At 34.8% G+C, this 15207-nt stretch overlaps 1 long non-coding RNA gene across 1 annotated transcript; it reads left to right on the top strand.

The window, feature by feature from the left end:
• The first annotated feature begins 9353 nt into the window (after window positions 1-9353).
• Window positions 9354-11317, top strand: LOC148694680 (uncharacterized). Its single transcript, XR_015964977.1, has 2 exons — window positions 9354-10749; window positions 10909-11317. It is a non-coding gene; the product is annotated as an uncharacterized LOC148694680 (long non-coding RNA).
• Window positions 11318-15207: the final 3890 nt, after the last annotated feature.

The raw sequence follows: 15207 nt of genomic DNA, 5'->3' as shown, positions 1-15207 counted from the left end.
TAAATCTGGGCCATTGGTTTAATCTCAAGGCCATAAACGACATTCACAACATATGTGAATTCTGTTTAGGCTTAGGAGAGAAAAACAGCCTAAAAATTAGCAAATATTTGATCCAACAAACTTCAAGAATTATGATTTTATGGATACTTCTTAATAAAAAATAACAAAATTCCCTGGTTGGAGTTCACCCAATGCTGAATATCATTTGATAATAAAAAAACTCATCTTCATATGGCTAAGTGCACACTTACAGAAAAGATCTAGACTATTGTCAAAAAAATACTACGGCTTGTTTCACTGTAACAATACAACCCACTGCAAACATACACTTAACCATACGACATACACAATTGAGGAGGGAACATCTTTTATCCTTTTTGTGCCGAATAGAGAGGTACGAAACAAAAAATTTAAACTTTGGATATTTTAAGCTGTTCACAGCAGTGTGGCACTCAAGTCGTACAGAAAACATTAAAAGAAAGAAAAAAAAAGAGGGGAAAATGTAATAAGAAATCATTAGCGAGCTTAAAATTAACCAACATTAAGAATGAGAAGATAACCATTTAATTTTTAGTTTTCATATTTTATTTTTCTAAAAACTAAAAATTGTTGTAAGACCTATTACTGGAGAGTTTTAGAGAGATTGCGAGAGAGGGTGTGACAAGCATAAAGAGATTTGGGTGAATTTTGAGGTGTGATTTCTCACCTCATCGTGCTTTTATTTATAGTAGTAGAGAAGGTAAATTCCTTATCCAGTAGGTATTACAACTTAAATAGGATACTTTCTAAACGATATGGTAGAATCCCATAAGGATTTCCTAGGATTTACACAATCACATTCCTAATATAATTAGGATTACAACATTTCCCCTTGAGTGTGTAAATACTCAAGTAAATGGTGCATCAAGTCTTCAGTGACAGAGTAAGTTCAATTAATAAAGTCGTCGGCACAATGAGCGAATGCGAGACTCAAACTAACGGAAGAATGTATAAAAACATAAAACACAAAATCTCTCTATGGAAAAACCCAAGGTGGGATAAAAACCCATAGTCTAAGGACGAACGTGAGACGTTTGAATTAAGTTAAAACTATACGTCTTCTAAACGAAAGTAGAAAAGACCACAAGGGTATGACTAGCCCAGAATGGGTGCCTTGTTAAAACCTAGTTAGGTAACAAAAACCCAGTGGCCACTCCCCTTGGGTTTGACAAAAATTTCAACTGAAAACTACAAGCATTGCAAATGAGATATTTACGCATACCAACTCCTCGGACAAGTTCTTGGAAGGTAGACTTCGGCAGTGACGTAATTAAGAGGTCGGTAAGGTTGTCTGGGATTAGATTACTTGACTTCAATCTCCTGATGCTTTGCTAATGTGATGTTGACTTCGTTGATGTATCATCTCTTGGTCTGGTTGCTACATGCAATAGCTACTTTGAATATGCTCAACAAGAGCTCTCAATCATGTCTCACATGTGTTGTAGTGAGGGTGAGTCTTGGAAAGATTCGAAGATTTTGCAACTAAGGTCATATCGTGGACCTCCAAGGTATTACGATATCACGAAAAGTAAAGACATAACCATTTGGAAACGTGCCTTGTGTGGGTTGGATAAGTAACATTCATCAACATAACACACAAGTCAAACTTCATTTCGAGGATTAGGGGGGTCAAATCCGCTCGGGATACATAGGGATAAGCCTAAATCCGTAGTACCTTCAGTGTAACAAAAAAAATGTCTTTAATTCCAATGCAATAGCCGCATATAGACACAGTGCGACATCTTTATGAATAGATTAACAATGAATGAGATGTCATGTCTAACACAATGAGTTAAGTACAATAAAGCTCAAAGTGGAGCTCAAATATGAAACTTCGGATTCCATAACCTCTTCAAGGTCTCATTTGCATATAATATATGGAAGATCATAGGTATACTAAAAGGTAACACCTTTAGGTTGTAGTTCGATTGGTGGACCAAAATGCCTTCAGAACAATGCTTGAACTTCAAGGCAAGGCACAAATGAGGTTTCCCAAGATCATTTATCTCAAATTTCATATTCAAGTGCAATGTAGTTTTCTCAAGCTTTTTAGAGTATTAGCGAGATTCATGTCATAGATATAAACTACAACTCTAGCAATTTTGAGTACGACTTCTTACTTTTATAAGCAAAGGCATAATTTCATATCTTCGACTGATCAAATAATCACTTAGCTAGGTATAACACATCCACTTTAATTGCTTCAATTTGTAAAGTGAACACCTGAAACGAGTTAAGAAGGTGCTATGTGGTCTGGAACTATTTGGACCAGTCTATGTAATTCTTCAAGAACTTACATATAAATCGCCGTATCAGTATCCTTATGGACAAGCACTAACCACATTCATAGTGCTATAATTAATCACAGGGCGTTTGAAAGAAACCTTGCGCCTTAAGGCGTGCATTACATTGCATTATTTCATTCATCTCATTACGCTTCTTTTCCCACTAGTAACACAACCTAGTTACCTTGGGTAGTATATGGATGACATATCCAAACACACTTTGGTAAGGAATTAAACATGGATTGTAATTTCAGCTGTCCAATCAGTTCACATTGTCACTAATCAACGGAAGGTTCGATATTGTAGCTTTTCATTTATTTCTGTAGCTACTATATAAATGGAAACGTCATTGATGATAATCTCATTTTAATTCCTTATCTCCTCCAAACTAGTATACTGGACCAAGAACTTCAAGTCTCTTCGTGAAATGAAAATGATTTAGACATCCATCAAATATAGATTCATTTTGTGCCTTATCTTTCCACTTCTAGGAAAGTGAATCCTATGAACTAAGTGATATATCGCACGTCAGGCCAAAGACAGATTGATTAGCTAGTAGTTGAGGTACCAGACCATCCAACAGAGACGGCCAACCCATCCTTTAGAAGCGGCATACCCTTGGGTAATGTTAACTCGACATTTGTTAAGTACTTCTATCCTTGCAGGCATGTTTGTAGCTGGTACATGATCTCATCACTTTAGCTAGATTAGAGGAATGTGTTTGAAGCAACATTCTGAAAGTTAGAATTCATTGCACTTGCTTATCACTCTGCGATGTTGTTTTGGGGTGAACTTAGAAAATGCGATGTTCAATTACAAACTCAAAAGACATGCAATACTTATCGAAGCATATTCGATATAAACTCTTATGCATCATCTATTCTTCCAGACTTTGTGGGATAATTAGAATGGTGAACCCTAGGTTAAAATTGGCCAGGAGGTTATCAACAATGTGCGTGGACAACATATGACTAGTTTGTTGGTTCATTAATCAAAACCATAAATATTTACAAGGTCTGTATTTTGGTTGGATTATTCCATAATTATTTCCTTGAACACACAGTGAAAAGAAGGTCATTTTATATCTTTGTAAAGATTGATATAAAAATTCAAGTTCCCTAACGAGCAGGCTTGGTAAAGTGTGCTTGTAAGCACAAAAATCTTATTCTGAGTAAGGAGATGTGTCATATAATACATGGCAACATTGTTCTACCAAAGTGTCCCAAATGGTCATCCAAAATCAAGTAAATTGCTCGAATCCCCTAGCTCCCTGCCGGCCATATATGGAGCGTCCTAGTTAGGAGGTAGCTCATTGGCCTCAAAATATAGCTTTAGGCTTCGCATTTGGAGGTGGTGCAAAGATATTCCACTCTATTTCCTTGAATAGTTTCCTTGATGATCATTTTCATCTCGAATATCTTTCAAATATGTCATGTAAAGCAAAATAAGTCTCACATATTGACTACAGGAATGATACTCATCAACAACATTGGTAGGGGCACAAAAAAAATGGTCCATCACCACTGATCTCCTCCATTAAAATGGAATTAGATTCTATAGAGTTGAGGTTCAGGAATAGTGTCTGTTATTATTAAAGTTTTAGGTCTTAGGTGCCAAGGATCACGCTTCTGGCCATGATGCCACCCTTTGATAAACCCTGATTCTACTATATATTGTAAAAAAAACAAACCTTATAGTGGTGAGAGAGAGATGGACTTCGAAAGGTTTCTGCCAAACAATGTGAGTTTGTTCAGTAAATTCCTGCCGAAGAAGAGCATGTGTCATTTGGTAGGCTTAGACGAAATTGGATTAGGCCATTTGGTAAACTCGAGCCTAACTAGGTCTATACCGTTCAATACCTCCCACTCGAATCATTGTAGTACCGTTCTCTCACATTTGTGGTAATACTTAGATTCATGAATTTAGTAAACTTCCGTTTTCTACATTACTGCTTCAGGAGCAAGTTAAAGATATTGAAGGATGAGAAAATATTCTTTAGTCAAAATTTGATCGAATTTTATAAACTTCAGAATCGTACTTATTTATGGACGTAAAGGTTTCAATTGCTTTAGGCAAGATCATCTTTCATGATTAAACGGTATGTAAAGCGAGCCAAAGATCCATGAAATCTTCTTCAGTGAGGTACTTCTGTTTGTAATTATTCAGGCATAAGTCTTCGAATGAAGATCATGGTAAAGGCTTATTCAGCTCTTCCATGCCATTGTTCTCTTCAATGGTTTCTCAACTTCTTGACAATCAAATGGCACTTCATGTCATGTACCACATAAAGTAGTTTCTGCTTGAAACGTCCAAATTAGTGACATCAAACTTGTGATGGTTCGGCAATCCATTGAATGGGGGAAACAAGATTGTGATTTGTGCTATGGGCAATAAAACCTCCGTAAGCATCAAAGTTAGAACATTCCGATTCCAAGACATGGTTTACAAGAAAAACTTCGGGTATTCTATGGATGTAGTATTTTACGAAAACTTTGGGTTACAAAGACACTAAATTCGAAACTACAAGTTCGAGTTTAGTATGAACTTCTCGTTCATAAAAGGATGTACATGTAATAACATATAATATAACATACCACTCAAGCATAGTAGACTTGGGTTGCTTCAGGAACTCAAGTGTGAGTAGCTTCGAGACTACAAAACGATGTCAATAGTTCAAAGAAGAGAAACAAACAATTGAAATGTTAATTTCCAAAAAGTAGACTTTAGACCAATAAGTTTGGATTTTTGTCGAATTAACGGGTTGTTGGTCACTTAAATTAATTCAATAGATCGAGACCATATGAGGTTGATCATGAAAGCAAAAATAATGACGTTCGGGTCATATTAGCTTTGGTTGGCTTTAAGCCAAGCAAGTACTAAAATATAGCCTAATAGGAGAAGACACCCTGAAAGCATCTTACGATATAGTTTTATGCACAAGTACAAAAAAATGTTTGCGTGACGGTGCAAATTTCATCACACAAAGTATGTTTGTGCGACGTAAAGCAGGAGGCGTCGCACAAGATTTTGGCACCAAACCAAGAATGTTTACTGCTTTTTTCCCAACATTGCACGATGCCAGTCTTTTTCGCGCAAAAGCTTTTTGTGGTCCACTTGTGTAAATATTTTAAATTGATGATCGGAATAGTTCATTACATTCATATAAGATCAAAGAGTGTAGCTGTAAAAAAATCATCAACATCGGAGTTAAAACTACCGTTAAATCATGATTTTTTTGTTTATAACCGTAAAAAAGTTTTGTCCCGTTACTTGATCTCTGAATATTTGTTTTTTACGATTTTTGGCGTATGCGATCTCGAAGCATATACAAACAAGTTTGATGGTTGGATCATTGAAATTAGTTTCATACAATGCGTATCCCATAAAAACAATAGATTCACTAACACTTAAAGTTTATTTATACTTTCATTAAGTATAACATAAGATTTTGTGGTATCCACTTGTGTAAATATTTTAAATTGACAATCGAATTAGTTCATTCTATTCATATAGGATAAAAGAGTGTAGCTATAAAAAAATCATCAAAATCGGAGTTAAAACTACCGTTAAATTGTGATTTTTCGTTTATAATCGTCAAAAAGTTTTGTCCCGTTACTTGATCTCTGAATGTTTGTTTTTTGCGATTTTTGGCGTATACGATATTGAAGCATATACAAACAAGTTTCACGGTTGGATAGTTGAAATTAGTTTCATACAATGCACATCCCATCAAAACGATAGATTCACTAACACTTAGAGTTTATTTATACTTTCATTAAGTATAACATAAAATTTTGTGGTATCCCCTTGTGTAAATATTTTAAATTGACAATCGAATTAGTTCATATAGGATCAAGGAGTGTAGCTATAAAAAAAATCATCAAAATCAGAGTTTAAACTACCGTTAAATTGTGATTTTTTGTTTATAACCATCGAAAAGTTTTGTCCCATTACTTAGTCTCTGAAAGTTTGTTTTTTGCGATTTTTGGTGTATGTGATCTTGAAGCATATAAAAACAAGTTTGACGGTTGGATCGTTGAAATTAATTTCGTACAATGTGTATCCTATCAAAACGATAGATTCACTAACACTCAGAGAGTTTGTTTATAGTTTCATTAAGTATAACATAAAATTTTGTGGTATCCACTTGTGTAAATATTTTAAATTGACAATCGAATTAGGTCATTATATTGATATTGGATCAAGGAATGTAGTTGTAAAAAAATCATCAAAATTGGAGTTAAAACTATCGTTAAATCGTGATTTTTCGTTTATAACCGTCGAAAAGTTTTGTTTCGTTACTTAATCTCTGAATGTTTGTTTTTTTCAATTTTTGCCATATGCGATCTCAAAGCATATACAAACAAGTTTGACGGTTGGATAGTTGAAATTAGTTTCGTACAATGCGTATCCCATCAAAACGATAGATTCACTAACACTTAGAGTTTATTTATACTTTCATTAAGTATATAACATAAGATTTTGTGGTATCCGCTTGTGTAAATATTTTAAATTGATGATCGAATTAGTTCATTGTATTCATATAGTATCAAGGAGTGTAGTTGTAAAAAATCATCAAAATCGGAGTTAAAGCTATTGTTAAATCGTGATTTTTCGTTTATAACGTTCGAAATGTTTTTTCCCGTTACTTAATCTCTGAATGTTTGTTTTTTGTGATTTTTGGTGTATGTGATCTCAAAGTATATACAAACAAGTTTAACAGTTGGATCGTTGAAACTAGTTTCGTATCATATAATGCGTATCTCATCAAGTTCAATGGTATATATATTTACTAAGTAGATTTAAATTTATTTATTTTGTACTTATAACACTTAAGAAATTGAATGATATGTAAAAAAAATTATTGTGGGTTTTTTTTAGAAAAATATGTTATTATGGGTTTTATGTTAAAAAAAAAAAATTGAATTTGAAATGAGTAAAGTCATATTTTCAGTAATTTTTATAATAATTTAAAAAAAAAAATACCTTGGGCAATGCCTTAATGTGCTCATCACGCAAAAATACTTTGTGCAACGTCAAATTGTATACCTATCTCGTGCAGAACTGCTTAGCTCGATGCCAGTCTTCGTTACGCAAAGGCTTTTTGTGGTCCACTTGTGTAAATATTTTAAATTGACGATCGGATTAGATCATTGTATTCATATAAGATCAAGGAGTGCAGCTGTAAAAAATCATAAAAATTGGAGTTGAAACTACCGTTAAATCGTGATTTTTCGTTTATAACTGTCGAAAAGTTTTGTCCCCTCACTTGATCTTTGAATGTTTGTTTTTTGTGATTTTTAGCGTATGCGATCTCGAAGCATATACAAACAAGTTTGACGGTTGGATCGTTGAAATTAGTTTCGTACAATGCATATCTCATCAAAATGATAGATTCACTAACACTTAGAGTTTATTTATACTTTCATTAAGTATAACATAAGATTTTGTGGTATCCAATTGTGTAAGTAATTTAATTTGATGTTCGAATTAGTTCATTGTATTCATATAGGATCAAAGAGTGTAGCTGTAAAAAAATCATCAAAATTGGAGTTAAAACTGCCTTTAAATCGTGATTTTTCGTTTATAACCGTCGAAAAGTTTTGTTTCATTACTTAATCTCTGAATGTTTGTTTTTTACGATCTTTTGCTTTACGATCTCGAAGTATATACAAACAATTTTGATGGATGGATTGTTAAAATTAGTTTCGTACAATGCGTATCCCATCAAAACGATAGATTCATTAACACTTAAGAGTTTATTTATACTTTCATTAAGTATAACATAAGATTTCGTCGTATCCACTTGTGTAAATGTTTTAAATTGATGATCAAATTAGTTCATTGTATTCATATAGGATCAAATAGTGTAGCTGTAAAAAAATTATCAAAATCTGAGTTAAAATAACCTTTAAATCGTGATTTTTCGTTTATAATCGTCGAAAAGTTTTGTCCTGTTACTTGATCTTTGAATGTTTTTTTTTTGCGATTTTTGGTGTATGCAATCTCGAAGTATATACAAACATGTTCGACAGTTGGATCATTGAAATTAGTTTCATAGAATGCATATCTCATCAAAATAATAGATTCGCTAACACTTAGAGTTTATTTATACTTTCATTAAGTATAACATAAGATTTTGTGGTATCCACTTGTGTAAATATTTTAAATTGACAATTGAATCAGTTCCTTGTATTCATATGGGGTCAAGGAGTGTAGGTGTAAAAAATCAACAAAATCGGAGTTAAAATAACCATTAAATCATGATTTTTCGTTTATAACCGTTGAAAAGTTTTGTCCCGTTACTTGATCTCTGAATGTTTGTTTTTTGCGATTTTTGGTGTATGCAATCTCGAAGTATATACAAACAACTTTGACAGTTGGATTGTTGAAATTATTTTCGTAGAATGCGTATCCCATCAAAACGATAGATTCCCTAACTTTTAGAGTTTATTTATACTTTCATTAAGTATAACATAAAATTTTGTGGTATCCACTTATGTAAATATTTTAAATTGACGATCGAATCAGTTTGTTGTGTTCATATAGGGTCAAGGAGTGTAGCTGTAAAAAATCATCAAAATTGGAGTTAAAATAACCGTGAAATTGTGATTTTTCGTTTATAACCGTCGAAAAGTTTTGTCCCGTTACTTGATCTCTGAATATTTGTTTTTTGCAATTTTTGGCATGTGCAATCTCGGAATATATACAAACAATTTTGATAGTTGGATTGTTAGAATTAGTTTCATACAATGCATATCCCATCAAGTTCAAAGGTATATACATTTATTAAGTAAATTTTCATTATAATTTATAATATTAAAAAAAAAAAAAAAAAAAAAACCTTGCACGACGCCACAATGTGGTCATTGCGCAAAAGCACTTTGCGCTACATCGAAATGTATACCTGCGTCACGTCATTTGGGATAATTTTGGCAATGCAATAGTAAAAAATAGGCGTTTTAAAAAAAAAAATTTCCCCAGTTTTCCCAAATTTTTTTTTTTTTTAAAATTTTTAAAATAGGCACTTTGTGCAAAAGCCTTCCACTCTCTTAGACTCTCAGTCCCTCGACTCTCCAACTCTCAATCGTCCGCCTCCTCACAGTGCTTACCAGCCATCACCGCTGTCGACCAACACAACGACACCACCCATCATCCTTCTCGACGACATCCTAGAGAACCCAGGCCATCAACCCTTCACCCCACCGTCAATTCTCTCCACTTCGACAACACCCCCGTCGTCGCAACCACCATCACCCCGTCACTGTCGTCGAGGACACTGCTACCAGCCATCATCCCTCTAAAATTTAGGTAATTTTGAATTAGGGTTTTGTTATTAATGTGAATTTATGGTGTAGGGATTTTAGGGTTTTTAAATTAGAATTTGTAGATTGATGATTGTTTTGTTGCCACCATTTAGGGTTTTCTTAAAATTTACAATCGAATGTCTGTGTTTCATGTTCTGTTTTATATACTGTTTCTCCAATGTTTTTTTTTTCTTCCCATGTATTAATATTGGATTCCTTCATTTTGATTATTAGACAAAGATCCTTGATATTGAATTCACTTATCCAATTCACTCAAGATCACCTTTTTAGAGGTTGGTAGTGATAGTCACTGATTTACCCTATGGCTATATTACTAAAGCATGTCTGTGCACATACATGAATTAACAATAGTACTGCGTTAATTTGATGAATGTCGTGCCTTTTTCTTGTTCTTTCCCCCGTTCTTTCTTGTTAATTTTTTTGGTTTGTAACCACTGTGTTTAATTGTTTATTGAGGTGGTATCTGGCCAAACCGAATGTGTTATGGACATAAGGGTAGTGTTATTTTTGCATAAGCATACTGATATATTTTTCTGGTGTTATTTATGTGAGGAGATGGCTGGTGGTGTGGAACTTTTACAGTTATATAGACATACTTTAGCTGTTTATCTCCTCTTAGATTGGTTTTTGATTGGAGTTTGTCATCCAAATATTCTCATAGCATGTATGGTTTCAGTTGATGGTTTTAATTTTAGAGTTAGATCTCTCTCTCTGACTTCCTCTTCAGCTCATGTATCATGGGTGGTCTTACTTTTACAAACTATGCCTACTTTTCAGTAATGTTCTGTCGAAAACCTCACCTTTCATTACTTGTTGAGCCTTCAGATATTTTGGCTTTTTTAGTTATAAATCTTACAATATGTATAGATATCTTAGAGTAAAGTCACCATCTTGTTCACTGTTGATTAGGTTTTAGAAGCATAACATCTTCTTATATCGTCATGAATCCACATTAGGCAATTCCGTTATCTATTCTTTCTAAATTGCTTGATAAATGCTAATGTAAGACAAATTTATTTGATACATGCTAGTTGGACAGGCCAAAGACATAACAGATATAGGTTCCATGAAGGAGGCGGCAAACATCTTCATTCCAGGTACATGTAACATGGTTTCTGTCTTCTCAACCTCAGCCCCTAATTTGGTAAACCAAAAAAATTCGGGAATGTGTGTAAACTTATAGTTTGCTTTTCTCCTTATCCTTCTTCAACTATGTCTTGTATTGATTCTTATTCCTAATCATTATGCAATTGCAGTTGGATCAACTATATACTCTGCCCAAGCTATAAGGACAAAGGAAGAAGAAGGTTTTAGGTAAGCTCAACTTTGCTTTCTTTTCTTTCTTAAGAAAGAAGTCATGCCTGTCATGCTCCTTCATCTAACCCGTCATTGATGCACATTTCTGGAACAAACTTCATTTCACTATTTTGTAAATTGACACCATAACCATATTTAAGCTTGCCTCAATTGTATCACTTTTTTTTCTTTTTCTTTTTATTTATTTTTTTTTTTTCAGGGCCCGAGTGCCCCTTAAAACTTTGATGGGGCAGAGCCAATTAAATCAGTTCATATTCTAACCCTAAATCCTAATCTATTTTTGTGGGCAATGTAGCCGATTTTTCATGCTTGGTCATGCTATGATATTCCGACAAATATTTCATCAAATTGATCTTCCAACACCCTTTTGGGATTGACATCATGTCCATATCTCACCTAAAGTAAATTTGCTAGCCCTCTTCAAATGTCAAGGGGGCCTACTGCAATTTAACTAGGAATAAAAACGAAGGAACTTTACCATAAGGCTATTCATTTCCCTAGGAGAATCTATGCAGGGAGTAAATTTGTGCAAATTGTAAAATATGCACACTGCATTGGGAGAATATATAGACCTGGTCCGAACCAGCCCGTTTGAATTGGGCCGGGTAAGGTCCGGTTCTTATATTGGAAAGTGTTATCCCCAGCCTGGCCCAGCCCGTCTCTTTTAAATCATGGTTCAGTTCGGTCCCTTCAAAATTGGGCTCGGCCCTGCCCGTGCCCACCCCTAATATTAACCATAAAGTGATCGAAATCATAAACCACCATGAATGTCACAGAGAGAGCTTGAAGATAAAAGCTAAGAGAGGAAGACTAATTTTCTTATTTATGTGAAGAATGAACGTGACAGACCTTATCCCTTTAGGATAGTATATATAGCTCATTACATAAAGCAAACTTATATTTACACCACTTAACTATCTTAAGACAACACATCAGCTCACTTAAGCTGATGTGTCACTAGTGTTATCTATTAGCCTCCCTCAACCTCATGGTAGGATTCTGTAGCATGAGGTTGCTACGTAAAAATAAGAATTGAGGGGAATGAATCCCCTTGGTCATAATATCGGCAATTTGATTAGACCTAGAGACATGAGAAATCACCAAATCTTTCTTATGAACACGTTCACGAATAAAATGAACATCCACCTCGATGTGTTTAGTACGACCATGAAAGACAGGATTACGAGCTAAGGCAATTACAGAGATATTATCACACCACAAACTAGGAGGTCTAGCTAGATAAAGATGAAGATCACATAAAAGTTGTTGGATCCAGTGTAACTCATAAGCAGTTTGAGCCAAACTTCAATATTCTGCCTAGGTCGAAGAGCGAGACACGGTAGGCTACTTCTTTGCACCCCAAGCAATAGAATTGCGGCCCAAAAAGATAACAAAACCAGATGTAAATCTAAATTACCTCTAGAAAATTGAATAGGCTTGCAAATCTAAATTGCCTCTAGAAAATTGAATACCATACTCAATAGTGCCCTTACGATACCTTAGTATACGTTTGACAGCCATGAAATGAAGTGTAGTAGGTCTATGCATAAATTGGCAAATCGTATTAACAACGAAAGATAAATCAAGCCTACTAAATGTAAGATATTGCAATCCTCCTACTAAGCTCCGAAACAAGAATGGATCAGCTAGAGGTTCTCCTTTATACTTTAATAGTTTGGCTTCTGGAATAAGAGGAATTGCACAAGGTTTGCACTCAGTCATACCAACTTTCAACAGTAACTCAGTTACGTATTTAACTTGATTCACAAAGATACCTTCAGGTTTATAATGAATATGAAGCCCAAGAAAATAGGACAACTGACCAAGATCTTTCATATCGAATTCGGAGTTGAGAGTCTTGACAAAGGAATCCAAAGCAGTCGAGTTATTCCCAGTTAAGAGACTATCAATAACATAGAGTAATAAAATGATAACAACGGAATCTATGCGTTGAACAAATAGAGAAGAATTTGATTGTGATTGCTGAAATCCCAAGCCCAAAACATGAGTAGCGAAACGTTCATTCCAGGCTCGTGAAGCCTGTTTTAAACCATATAGAGATTTGTGTAATCGGCAAACCAAGTGAGGAGAAGTATAATTCACAAAGCCAGGGGGCTGTTGCATGTATACTTCCTCAGAAAGAAAGCCATGAAGGAAGGCATTCTTGACGTTTAATTGCTTAATTGTCCAACCAAAATTAGTAGCAAGGGCAAGAACAATTCGAACAGTAGTGTGCTTAATAACCGGACTAAAGGTTCCATCATAATCCACTCTTTCCTCTTGCAAGTAACCTTTGGCAACTAATCGGGCTTTGTGTCTAGATACTGAACCTTCAACATTCTTCTTGAGTTTAAAAACCCATTTACAACCAACTAAGCTCCTTAAAGCAAGAAATGGAACAAGAGACCATGTCTATTGTTGTTGAAGAGCTTGGTATTCTTCTTGCATTGCTTTATACCATTCAGGAACTTTCATGGCATGTCGATATGTCTTGGGTTCAACAAGACCAGCATTAGGAGAAATGGAGGCATGAAGTGCGCGTTTCTTGGTAATTCCTGACTTTGCTCAAGTGATCATAGGATGGTGATTATGAGGAATTAAAAGTAGTGGATGCAGATGACATAGAAGCAGCAGAATGATTCTTTGGAACAGAATGAGCAGCTGGAGGCTGTGAATCTTGATTGACTCGAGGAGGAATATTTTGTACCACTGTAGAAGTATCAGCAGACTGCATATGGATATGAGCCAAATTTATAGCTTCTGAAGACCTTGGAGTAGCACATAAAGGAGTAATAAGATTAAAAAATGAACTAGTCATCGGTGTAGGATCAATGGCCTTAATTAATGCAAAAGGAAACACGCCTTTATCAAAAATAACATGCCTTGATACATAAACCCTTACAGATGCAATATGATAACACATGTAGCCTTTGTAATCAAGAGTATACCCAATAAACACACATTGGTCAGTCAAGAGTGTACCTAATAAACACACATTGGTCAGTCCTTTCTTGCAACTTATTGTGATTATATGATCGTAATAGTGGATAACAAGCACTACCAAAAACTTTAAGAGTAGTAACATCAGGAAGTGAACCAAAAAGCTTCTCAAAATGAGACTTCATATCTAGAACTTTGGTTGGCATCCGATTAATAAGATAGTTTGCTGTGGAACAAGCATGAAACCAAAATTTCAGAGGTAATGAGGCTATAGAAAGAAGAGTAATAGCTGTTTCAACCAAGTGTCGATGCTTTCTCTCTGCCATCCTATTTTGTTGTGGAGTGTATGGGCATGATTTCATGTGTTGGATGCCTTTAGATCCAAGAAATTCTTGAAACACTTTACTAATGAACTCACCACCACCACCACCATCACTCTGTAATATCTTTATAGACTTTGAAAAATAATTGGAAATATATGCATAGAATTGAACAAAATATCCCAAAACCTCGGATTTATTCACAAGTGGATAGATCCAACAATAGCGAGTACAGTTATCAACAAACACAACATAATATCAATATCCTGAGATAGAAACATGTGGACTTGGCCCCCAAACATCAGTATGGACCTTATGAAAAGCTTCTCTAGCTCTATTTACACTAGAAAAAAAAGGCAAACGAGTCATTTTACCCTTTAAACAAGATTGACAAATCATTGAAGATGAATCTATAGAACAAGAGATATTAGCATGAGACAACATAATAGAAATAACATCATTAGCAGATGACCAAAGTGTTGATGCCACAGGTGTGAATTGATCTTCTAACTAAGAAAAACACGTTTGATAAAAGTTGGATCAAGCTTAATTTGGACAAGAATGGGGTGCCAAGCCATCAGTGTTCTGGCCTTGGTACATAACCTTCCCCATTTTTTCCTGAATTTCAAAAATAACCTCATAAAAAGAAGAAACAACATTTGTTGTCCAAACAAAATCGTTTTACTGATAAAAAATGATGACTTAGTTGAGGAACATGCAACACATTACGCAAATGAAAAACTTGAGAACCAAGAGTTAAAGTAGCATCCCCAATATGTTAAATAGGGAATGCAACACCATTACTTACTGTAATGGTATCAATTAGAGAGCAAGGTCGCACTGCAGTACGACATTTGATATCTGAGACCATATGATGAGTTGCACCACCATCTGTGAGCCAAATATTTGGAGGTTGAAATGGCACTGAGACATGGCAGTGAAGGCTTGCACTGAAGGGGGACTGTTTCCTTGCACAAC

Source organism: Pyrus communis, chromosome 8 (genome assembly GCF_041283825.1).
Source record: "Pyrus communis isolate YQ-2024b chromosome 8, ASM4128382v1, whole genome shotgun sequence".
In the NCBI taxonomy this organism is placed as follows: domain Eukaryota; kingdom Viridiplantae; phylum Streptophyta; class Magnoliopsida; order Rosales; family Rosaceae; genus Pyrus; species Pyrus communis.
This window is presented reverse-complemented; position numbering and strand designations above follow the sequence as displayed.